Raw genomic sequence first — 11,789 nt, 5'->3', positions numbered from 1 at the left:
GAGTTAGCCGATCTCACACCCAGTGTGGGACTGAGCTCCACACACACACATGGACCAGGAAAGGCCCAGGCTCCATCTTGGCCTAGTGCTGAGTTAGCCGATCTCACACCCGGTGTGGGACTGAGCCCCACACACACAGAGCAGGAAAGGCCCAGGCTCCATCCCCGGCCTAGTGCTGAGTTAGCCTGACCTCACACCCGGTGTGGGACTGAGCCCCACACACACGGAGCAGGAAAGGCCCAGGCTCCATCCCTGGCCTAGTGCTGAGTTAGCCAATCTCACACCCGGTGTGGGACTGAGCCCCACACACACGGAGCAGGAAAGGCCCAGGCTCCATCTCGGCCTAATGCTGAGTTAGCCGATCTCACACCCGGTGTGGGACTGAGCCACACACACACGCACACACACACACAGCAGGAAAGACCCAGGCTCCATCCCCGGCCTAATGCTGAGTTAGCCTGATCTCACACCCGGTGTGGGACTGAGCCCCACACACACGGAGCAGGAAAGGCCCAGGCTCCATCCCTGGCCTAGTGCTGAGTTAGTCTGATCTCACACCCGGTGTGGGACTGAGCCCCACACACACACACGGAGCAGGAGGAGGATGTGTGCTGTGAGGAGGATGCCGAGAAACTCCAGGATGATTTGGACAGGTTGGGTGATTGGGCAGATGCAGTATATAATGTAGATAAATGTGAGGTTATCCACTTTGGTGGCAAAAACAGGAAGGCAGATTATTATCTGAATGGCAATAGATTGGGAGAAGGGGAAGTGCAACGAGACCTGGGTGTCCTTGTGCACCAGTCGCTGAAGGTAAGCATGCAGGTGCAGCAGGCGGTTAAGAAGGCAAATGGTATGTTGGCCTTCGTAGCGAGAGGGTTTGAGTACAGGAACAAGGATGTCTTGCTGCAGTTGTACAGGGCCTTGGTGAGACCACACCTTGAGTATTGTGTGCAGCTTTGGTCGCCTTATCTGAGGAAGGATGTTCTTGCCATGGAGGGAGTGCAACGAAGATTCACCAGACTGATATCTGGGGTGGCAGGAATGACGTATGAGGAGAGATTGGGTCGATTGGGCTTATACTCGCTGGAGTTTAGAAGAATGAGAGGGGATCTCATTGAAACTTATAAAATTCTAACAGGACTAGACAGACTAGATGCAGGAAGGATGTTCCCGATGGCGGGGGAGTCCAGAACCAGGGGTCACAGTCTAAGGATAAGGGGTCGGCCATTTAGGACAAAGATAAGGAGGAATTTCTTCACCCAGAGAGTGGTGAACCTGTGGAATTCTCTACCACAGAAGGCAGTAGAGGCCAATTCATTAAATATATTCAAGAAGGAGTTAGATATATTTCTTAAGGCTAAAGGGATCAAGGGATAGGGGGAGAAAGCAGGGACAGGGTACTGAGTTTGGATAATCAGCCATGATCTCATTAAATGTTGGAACAGGCTCTAAGGGCCTAATGGCCGACTCCTGCTCCTATCTTCTATGTTTCTATGAAACGCTCAGGCTCCATCCCCAGCCTGTGCTGATCTCATGCCCGGTGTGGTACTGAGCCCCACACACACGGAGCAGGAAAGGCCCAGGCTTCATCCCCAGCCTAGTGATGACTTAGCCGATCTCACACCCGGTGTGGGACTGAGCCCCACACACACGGAGCAGGAAAGGCCCAGGCTCCATCTTCAGCCTATTGCTGGGGATGAGAGGATGCTGCCGGGCCCGGAATGCAATGGGACTGCTCGGTTATGAGCTTCGCCTCCCACAGTTTGCAGCCTGCTAGGCTTTTCCTGTACCAGTTTCTGGGTGGTTTGTGGCTCAGTGCGATTGCAGTTTGTAGAGACCGTTCAGCTCCTCCACCAAACTAGTCTCACCGCAAGGCAAGGCTGCATTGCTGATTGAGAGTGTGAGTGAGTGAGAGAGAGAGTGTGTGAGAGAGAGTGTGTGAGAGAGAGTGTGTGTGAGAGAGTGTGTGTGAGAGCGTGTGTGTGAGAGAGAGTGTGTGTGTGTGAGAGAGAGTGTGTGTGTGTGAGAGAGAGTGTGTGAGTGTGTGAGAGAGAGTGTGAGTGTGTGAGGGAGAGTGTGAGTGTGTGAGGGAGAGTGTGAGTGTGTGAGGGAGAGTGAGTGTGTGAGAGAGAGTGTGAGTGTGTGAGAGAGAGTGTGAGTGTGTGAGAGAGAGTGTGAGTGTGTGAGAGAGAGTGTGAGTGTGTGAGGGAGAGTGTGAGTGTGTGAGGGAGAGTGTGAGTGTGTGAGGGAGAGTGTGAGTGTGTGAGAGAGAGTGTGAGTGTGTGAGAGAGAGTGTGAGTGTGTGAGAGAGAGTGAGTGTGTGAGGGAGAGTGTGAGTGTGTGAGGGAGAGTGTGAGTGTGTGAGGGAGGGTGTGAGTGTGTGAGGGAGAGTGTGAGTGTGAGGGAGAGTGTGAGTGTGTGAGGGAGAGTGTGAGTGTGTGAGGGAGAGTGTGAGTGTGTGAGGGAGAGTGCGAGCGCGCGCGAGGGAGAGTGCGAGCGCGCGCGGGGGAGAGTGCGAGCGCGCGCGAGGGAGAGTGCGAGCGGGCGCGAGGGAGAGAGCGCGCGTGTGTGTGAGTATGTATAGAGGGAGCTGTACTCTGTATCTAACCCGTGCAGTACCTGTCCTGGGAGTGTTTGATGGGACAGTGTAGAGTGAGCTTTACCCTGTATCTAACCCATGCTGTACCTGCCCTGGGAGTGTTTGATGGGACAGTGTAGAGTGAGCTTTACCCTGTATCTAACCCATGCTGTACCTGCCCAGGGAGTGTTTGATGGGACACTGTAGAGGGAGCTTTACCCTGTATCTAACCCGTGCTGTACCTGCCCTGGGAGTGTTTGATGGGACAGTGTAGAGGGAGCTTTACTCTGTATCTAACCCCGTAACTGCCCTGGGAGTGTTTGATGGGACAGTGTAGAGGAAGCTTTACTCTGTATCTAACCCCATGCTGTACCTGCCCTGGGAGTGTTTGATGGGTCTGTGTAGAGGGAGCTTTACTCTGTATCTAACCCCGTAACTGCCCTGGGAGTGTTTGACGGGACAGTGAAGAGGAAGCTTTACTCTGTATCTAACCCGTGCTGTACCTTCCCTGGGAGTGTTTGTTGGGACAGTGTAGAGGGAGCTTTACTCTGTATCTAACCACATGCTGTACCTGCCGTGGGAGTGTTTGATGGGATAGTGTAGAGGGAGCTTTACTCTGTATCTAACCCATGCTGTAGCTGCCCTGGGAGTGTTTGATGGGACAATGTCGAGGGAGCTTTACTCTGTATCTAACCCCGTAACTGCCCTGGGAGTGTTTGATGGGACAGTGTAGAGGGAGCTTTACTCTGTATCTAACCACATGCTGTACCTGCCCTGGGAGTGTTTGACGGGACAGTGAAGAGGAAGCTTTACTCTGTATCTAACCCGTGCTGTACCTTCCCTGGGAGTGCTGATGGGACAGTGTAGAGGGAGCTTTTCTCTGTATCTAACCCGTGCTGTACCTGCCCTGGGAGTGCTTGATGGGGCAGTGTAGAGGGAGCTTTTCTCTGTATCTAACCACATGCTGTGCCTGCCCTGGGAGTGTTTGATGGGACAGTGTAGAGGGAGCTATAGTCTGTATCTAACCCCGTAACTGCCCTGGGAGTGTTTGATGGGACAGTGTAGAGGAAGCTTTACTCTGTATCTAACCCGTGGTGTACCTGCCCTGGGAGTGTTTGGTGGGACAGTGTAGAGGGAGCTTTACTCTGTATCTACCCCGTGCTGTACCTGCCCTGGGAGAGTTTGATGGGACAGTGTAGAGGGAGCTTTACTCTGTATCTAACCCGAGCTGTACCTGCCCTGGGAGTGTTTGATGGGACAGTATAGAGGGAGCTTTACTCTGTATCTAACCCCGTAACGGCCCTGGGAGTGTTTGATGGGACAGTGTAGAGGAAGCTTTACTCTGTATCTAACCTGTGGTGTACCTGCCCTGGGAGTGTTTGGTGGGACAATGTAGAGGAAGCTATACCCTGTATCTAACCCCATGCTGTACCTGCCCTGGGAGTGTTTGATGGGACAGTGTCGAGGGAGCTTTACTCTGTATCTAACCCATGTTGCACCTGCCCTGAAAGTGTTTGATGGGACAGTGTAGATGGAGCTTTACTCTGTATCTAACCCGTGCTGTACCTGCCATGGGAGTGTTTGATGGGACAGTGTAGAGGGAGCTTTACTCTGTATCTAACCTGTGCTGTACCTGCCCTGGGAGTGTTTGATGGGATAGTGTAGAGGGAGCTTTACTCTGTATCTAACCCCATGCTGTACCTGCCCTGGGAGTGTTTGATGTGACAGTGTCGAGGGAGATTTACTCTGTATCTAACCTGTGCTCTACCTGCCCCCGGAGTGTTTGATGGGTCTGTGTAGAGGGAGCTTTACTCTGTATCTAACCCCGTACCTGCCCTGGGAGTGTTTGACGGGACAGTGAAGAGGAAGTTTTCCTCTGTATCTAACCCGTGCTGTACCTGCCCTGGGAGTGTTTGATGGAACAATGTAGAGGGAGCTTTTCTCTGTATCTAACCACATGCTGTACCTGCCCTGGGAGTGTTTGATGGGACAGTGTAGAGGGAGCTTTACTCTGTATCTAACCCCGTAACTGCCCTGGGAGTGTTTGATGGGACAGTGCAGAGGCAGCATTACTCTGTATCTATCGCGTGGCATACCTGCCCTGGGAGTGTTTGATGGGACAGTGTAGAGTGAGCTTTACTCTGTATCTAACCCCATGCTGTTCCTGCCCTGGGAGTGTTTGATGGGTCTGTTTAGAGGGAGCTTTACTCTGTATCGAACCCATGCTGTACCTGCCCTGGGAGTGTTTGACGGGACAGTGTAGAGGAAGCTTTACCCTGTATCTAACCCGTGCTGTACCTGCCCTGGGCGTGTTTAATGGAACAATGTAGTGGGATCTTTACACTGTATCTAACCTGTGCTGTCCCTGCCCTGGGAGAGTTTGATGGGACAGTGTAGATGAAGCTTTACTCTGTATCTAACCCATGCTGTAGCTGCCCTGGGAGTGTTTGTTGGGACAATGTAGAGGAAGCTTTACTCTGTATCTAACCCGTGCTGTACCTGCCCTGGGAGAGTTTGATGGGACAGTGTAGAGGGAGCTTTACTCTGTATCTAACCCGTGCTGTACCTGCCCTGGGAGAGTTTGATGGGACAGTGTAGAGGGAGCTTTACTCTGTATCTAACCTGTGGTGTACCTGCCCTGGGAGTGTTTGGTGGGACAATGTAGAGGAAGCTATACCCTATATCTAACCCCATGCTGTACCTGCCCTGGGAGTGTTTGATGGGACAGTGTCGTGGGAGCTTTACTCTGTATCTAACCCGTGTTGTACCTGCCCTGAAAGTGTTTGATGGGACAGTGTAGAGGGAGCTTTACTCTGTATCTAACCAGTGCTGTACCTGCCCTGGGAGTGTTTGATGGGATAGTGTAGAGGGAACTTTACTCTGTGTCTAACCCCATGCTGCACCTGCCCTGGGAGAGTTTGATGGGACAGTGTCGAGGGAGCTTTACTCTGTATCTAACCCGTGTTGTACCTGCCCTGAAAGTGTTTGACGGGACAGTGTAGAGGAAGCTTTACCCTGTATCTAACCCGTGCTGTACCTGCCCTGGGCGTGTTTGATGGAACAATGTAGAGGGATCTTTACACTGTATCTAACCTGTGCTGTCCCTGCCCTGGGAGAGTTTGATGGGACAGTGTAGATGAAGCTTTACTCTGTATCTAACCCCGTAACTGCCCTGGGAGTGTTTGACGGGACAGTGTAGAGGAAGCTTTACTCTGTATCTAACCCGTGGTGTACCTGCCCTGGGAGTGTTTGGTGGGACAATGTAGAGGAAGCTATACCCTATATCTAACCCCATGCTGTACCTGCCCTGGGAGTGTTTGATGGGACAGTGTAGAGGGAGCTTTACTCTGTATCTAACCCGGTGCTGTACCTGCCCTGGGAGTGTTTGATGGGACAGTGTCGAGGGAGATTTACTCTGTATCCAACCTGTGCTGTACCTGCCCCCGGAGTGTTTGATGGGTCTGTGTAGAGGGAGCTTTACTCTGTATCTAACCCCGTAACTGGCCTGGGAGTGTTTGACGGGACAGTGAAGAGGAAGCTTTACTCTGTATCTAACCCGTGCTGTACCTGCCCTGGGAGTGTTTGATGGAACAATGTAGAGGGATCTTTACACTGTATCTAACCCGTGCTGTACCTTCCCTGGGCGTGTTTGATGGGACAGTGTAGAGGGAGCTTTTCTCTGTATCTAACCACATGCTGTACCTGCCCTGGGAGTGTTTGATGGGACAGTGTAGAGGGAGCTATAGTCTGTATCTAACCACATGCTGTACCTGCCCTGGGAGTGTTTGATGGGATAGTGCAGAGGGAGCTTTACTCTGTATCTTACCCAGGCTGTAGCTGCCCTGGGAGTGTTTGATGGGACAGTGTCGAGGGAGCTTTACTCTGTATCGAACGCGTGGCGTACCTGCCCTGGGAGTGTTTGATGGGACAGTGTCGAGGGAGATTTACTCTGTATCTAACCTGTGCTCTACCTGCCCCCGGAGTGTTTGATGGGTCTGTGCAGAGGGAGCTTTACTCTGTATCTAACCCCGTACCTGCCCTGGGAGTGTTTGACGGGACAGTGAAGAGGAAGCTTTACTCTGTATCTAACCCGTGCTGTACCTGCCCTGGGAGTGTTTGATGGAACAATGTAGATGGAGCTTTTCTCTGTATCTAACCACATGCTGTACCTGCCCTGGGAGTGTTTGATGGGACAGTGTAGAGGGAGCTTTACTCTGTATCTAACCCCGTAACTGCCCTCGGAGTGTTTGATGGGACAGTGTAGAGGAAGCATTACTCTGTATCTATCGCGTGGCATACCTGCCCTGGGAGTGTTTGATGGGACAGTGTTGAGTGAGCTTTACTCTGTATCTAACCCCATGCTGTTCCTGCCCTGGGAGTGTTTGATGGGACTGTTTAGAGGGAGCTTTACTCTGTATCGAACCCATGCTGTACCTGCCCTGGGAGTGTTTGACGGGACAGTGTAGAGGAAGCTTTACCCTGTATCTAACCCGTGCTGTACCTGCCCTGGGCGTGTTTGATGGAACAATGTAGAGGGATCTTTACACTGTATCTAACCTGTGCTGTCCCTGCCCTGGGAGAGTTTGATGGGACAGTGTAGATGAAGCTTTACTCTGTATCTAACCCATGCTGTAGCTGCCCTGGGAGTGTTTGTTGGGACAATGTAGAGGAAGCTTTACTCTGTATCTAACCCGTGCTGTACCTGCCCTGGGAGAGTTTGATGGGACAGTGTAGAGGGAGCTTTACTCTGTATCTAACCCGTGCTGTACCTGCCCTGGGAGAGTTTGATGGGACAGTGTAGAGGGAGCTTTACTCTGTATCTAACCTGTGGTGTACCTGCCCTGGGAGTGTTTGGTGGGGCAATGTAGAGGAAGCTATACCCTGTATCTAACCCCATGCTGTACCTGCCCTGGGAGTGTTTGATGGGACAGTGTCGAGGGAGCTTTACTCTGTATCTAACCCGTGTTGTACCTGCCCTGAAAGTGTTTGATGGGACAGTGTAGAGGGAGCTTTACTCTGTATCTAACCAGTGCTGTACCTGCCCTGGGAGTGTTTGATGGGATAGTGTAGAGGGAGCTTTACTCTGTGTCTAACCCCATGCTGTACCTGCCCTGGGAGAGCTTGATGGGACAGTGTCGAGGGAGCTTTACTCTGTATCTAACCCGTGTTGTACCTGCCCTGAAAGTGTTTGACGGGACAGTGTAGAGGAAGCTTTACCCTGTATCTAACTCGTGCTGTACCTGCCCTCGGCGTGTTTGATGGAACAATGTAGAGGGATCTTTACACTGTATCTAACCTGTGCTGTCCCTGCCCTGGGAGTGTTTGATGGAACAATGTAGATGGAGCTTTTCTCTGTATCTAACCATATGCTGTACCTGCCCTGGGAGTGTTTGATGGGACAGTGTAGAGGGAGCTTTACTCTGTATCTAACCCCGTAACTGCCCTGGGAGTGTTTGATGGGACAGTGTAGAGGAAGCATTACTCTGTATCTATCGCGTGGCATACCTGCCCTGGGAGTGTTTGATGGGACAGTGTTGAGTGAGCTTTACTCTGTATCTAACCCCATGCTGTTCCTGCCCTGGGAGTGTTTGATGGGTCTGTTTAGAGGGAGCTTTACTCTGTATCGAACCCATGCTGTACCTGCCCTGGGAGTGTTTGACGGGACAGTGTAGAGGAAGCTTTACCCTGTATCTAACCCGTGCTGTACCTGCCCTGGGCGTGTTTGATGGAACAATGTAGAGGGATCTTTACACTGTATCTAACCTGTGCTGTCCCTGCCCTGGGAGAGTTTGATGGGACAGTGTAGATGAAGCTTTACTCTGTATCTAACCCATGCTGTAGCTGCCCTGGGAGTGTTTGTTGGGACAATGTAGAGGAAGCTTTACTCTGTATCTAACCCGTGCTGTACCTGCCCTGGGAGAGTTTGATGGGACAGTGTAGAGGGAGCTTTACTCTGTATCTAACCCGTGCTGTACCTGCCCTGGGAGAGTTTGATGGGACAGTGTAGAGGGAGCTTTACTCTGTATCTAACCTGTGGTGTACCTGCCCTGGGAGTGTTTGGTGGGGCAATGTAGAGGAAGCTATACCCTGTATCTAACCCCATGCTGTACCTGCCCTGGGAGTGTTTGATGGGACAGTGTCGAGGGAGCTTTACTCTGTATCTAACCCGTGTTGTACCTGCCCTGAAAGTGTTTGATGGGACAGTGTAGAGGGAGCTTTACTCTGTATCTAACCAGTGCTGTACCTGCCCTGGGAGTGTTTGATGGGATAGTGCAGAGGGAGCTTTACTCTGTGTCTAACCCCATGCTGTACCTGCCCTGGGAGAGTTTGATGGGACAGTGTCGAGGGAGCTTTACTCTGTATCTAACCCGTGTTGTACTTGCCCTGAAAGTGTTTGACGGGACAGTGTAGAGGAAGCTTTACCCTGTATCTAACCCGTGCTGTACCTGCCCTGGGCGTGTTTGATGGAACAATGTAGAGGGATCTTTACACTGTATCTAACCTGTGCTGTCCCTGCCCTGGGAGAGTTTGATGGGACAGTGTAGATGAAGCTTTACTCTGTATCTAACCCCGTAACTGCCCTGGGAGTGTTTGACGGGACAGTGTAGAGGAAGCTTTACTCTGTATCTAACCCGTGGTGTACCTGCCCTGGGAGTGTTTGGTGGGACAATGTAGAGGAAGCTGTACCCTATATCTAACCCCATGCTGTACCTGCCCTGGGAGTGTTTGATGGGACAGTGTAGAGGGAGCTTTACTCTGTATCTAACCCGGTGCTGTACCTGCCCTGGGAGTGTTTGATGGGACAGTGTCGAGGGAGATTTACTCTGTATCCAACCTGTGCTGTACCTGCCCCCGGAGTGTTTGATGGGTCTGTGTAGAGGGAGCTTTACTCTGTATCTAACCCCGTAACTGGCCTGGGAGTGTTTGACGGGACAGTGAAGAGGAAGCTTTACTCTGTATCTACCCCGTGCTGTACCTGCCCTGGGAGTGTTTGATGGAACAATGTAGAGGGATCTTTACACTGTATCTAACCCGTGCTGTACCTTCCCTGGGCGTGTTTGATGGGACAGTGTAGAGGGAGCTTTTCTCTGTATCTAACCACATGCTGTACCTGCCCTGGGAGTGTTTGATGGGACAGTGTAGAGGGAGCTATAGTCTGTATCTAACCACATGCTGTACCTGCCCTGGGAGTGTTTGATGGGATAGTGCAGAGGGAGCTTTACTCTGTATCTTACCCAGGCTGTAGCTGCCCTGGGAGTGTTTGATGGGACAGTGTCGAGGGAGCTTTACTCTGTATCGAACGCGTGGCGTACCTGCCCTGGGAGTGTTTGATGGGACAGTGTAGAGGGAGCATTACTCTGTATCTGGGAGTGTTTGATGGGATAGTGTCGAGGGAGATTTACTCTGTATCTAACCTGTGCTGTACCTGCCCTGGGATAGTTTGATGGGACCGTGTCGAGGGAGCTTTACTCTGTATCTAACCCGTGCTGTACCTGCCCTGGGAGAGTTTGATGGGACAGTGTAGAGGGAGCTTTACTCTGTATCTAACCCGTGCTGTACCTGCCCTGGGAGTGTTTGAAGGGACAGTATAGAGGGAGCTTTACTCTGTATCTAACCCCGTAACTGCCCTGGGAGTGTTTGATGGGAGAGTGTAGAGGGAGCTTTACTCTGTATCTAACCCATGCTGTATCTGCCCTGGGAGTGTTTGATGGGACAGTGTAGAGGGAGCTTTACTCTGTATCTAACCCGTGCTGTACCTGCCCTGGGAGTGTTTGATGGGATAGTGTAGAGGGAGCTTTACTCTGTATCTAACCCCATGCTCTACCTGCCCTGGGAGCATTTGATGGGACAGTTTCGAGGGAGATTTACTCTGTATCTATCCTGTGCTGTACCTGCCCATGGAGTGTTTGATGGGTCCGTGTATAGGGCGCTTTACTCTGTATCGAACCCGTGCTGTACCTGCCCTGGGAGTGTTTGATGGGACTGTGTAGAGGGAGCTTTACTCTATATCTGACCACATGCTTTACCTGCCCTGGGAGTGTTTGATGGGACAGTGTAGAGGGAGATTTACTCTGTGTCTAACCTGAGCTGTACCTGCCCCGGGAGTGTTTGATGGGACTGTGTAGAGGGAGCTTTACTCTATATCTGACCACATGCTTTACCTGCCCTGGGAGTGTTTGATGGGACAGTGTAGAGGGAGATTTACTCTGTGTCTAACCTGAGCTGTACCTGCCCCGGGAGTGTTGATGGGTCTGTTTAGAGGGAGCTTTACTCTGTATCGAACCCATGCTGTACCTGCCCTGGGAGTGTTTGATGGGACAGTGTAGAGGCAGCTTTACCCTGTATCTAACCCGTGCTGTACCTGCCCTGGGCGTGTTTGATGGAACAATGTAGAGGGATCTTTACACTGTATCTAACCTGTGCTGTCCCTGCCCTGGGAGTGTTTGTTGGGACAGTGTAGAGGGAGCTTTACTCTGTATCTAACCCAGACAGCGGTTCTGAGAGACAGAGCGTGAGAGAGAGAGAGGGGGAGGGGAGGAGGTAGAGGTGGGACTGCGAATTGCTGTACCAATTGGAAACCACAGCTGTGTATCCTCTCTCTCTCTGAGTGTTTTATTCTCTCTCCGCGGGTGGTGACTCAGTCTATCACCGAGCTGGCTGCTTCCACCCCTCACGTGCAGCCCTGGATTAACGAGAGCCATTTGCCTCGCTTGGACAATGTACCAGGGCGAGAGCGGGATAATATAAGAGCAAGCAATACCCATTGCAGGCCAGAAGCGCAAACTCTGGGACCGTCCCCACTCCCAGACCGAGCGGCGCTGAAGTGTAAGTTGCATTTCTGAATCCAAATTCCAAAGTCAGCCCATCAGTTCACCGCTCGGAGTCTTTTTGTACTAATTGCCTTCAGAGGAATCAATCAATTGAAAGGTCAGAATTAAGTCTGAAACCAAATAGTCACGGGTTAAGGCTGAGGGTGCGGAGAAATAGATTTCATCTGCCCGCTCGATGGTGTTCGGGACTCTGTGATAGGTGAACAATTTCTCTCTCCCTCTCTCTGTCTCTCTCTCTGTCTCTCTCCCTCCGTCTCTCTCTCCCTCCGTCTCTCTCTCCCTCTGTCTCTCTCTCTCTCTGTCTCTCTCACTCTCCGTCCCTCTTTCTCTCTTTGTCTCTCTCCGTCTCTCTCACTCTCTGTCTCTCTCTTTGTCCT

The 11,789-nt window shown here is 51.7% G+C and overlaps 1 protein-coding gene across 1 annotated transcript in view; it reads left to right on the top strand.

Moving 5' to 3' along the window:
- The first annotated feature begins 11,232 nt into the window (after nucleotides 1-11,232).
- The window catches only part of LOC147094864 (uncharacterized), a 247,195-nt gene continuing 246,638 nt past the window's right edge, over nucleotides 11,233-11,789 (top strand). Inside the window, exon 1 of the mRNA XM_085974474.1 lies at nucleotides 11,233-11,407. The gene's annotated coding sequence lies outside the window, so the exon portion shown is untranslated. The remainder of the gene's footprint in view (nucleotides 11,408-11,789) is intronic.

The sequence above is a fragment of the Somniosus microcephalus genome, unplaced genomic scaffold, assembly GCF_052327205.1.
Source record: "Somniosus microcephalus isolate GS21.2 unplaced genomic scaffold, FLI_Smic_1.0 unresolved_chr1, whole genome shotgun sequence".
Taxonomy (NCBI): domain Eukaryota; kingdom Metazoa; phylum Chordata; class Chondrichthyes; order Squaliformes; family Somniosidae; genus Somniosus; species Somniosus microcephalus.
This window is presented reverse-complemented; position numbering and strand designations above follow the sequence as displayed.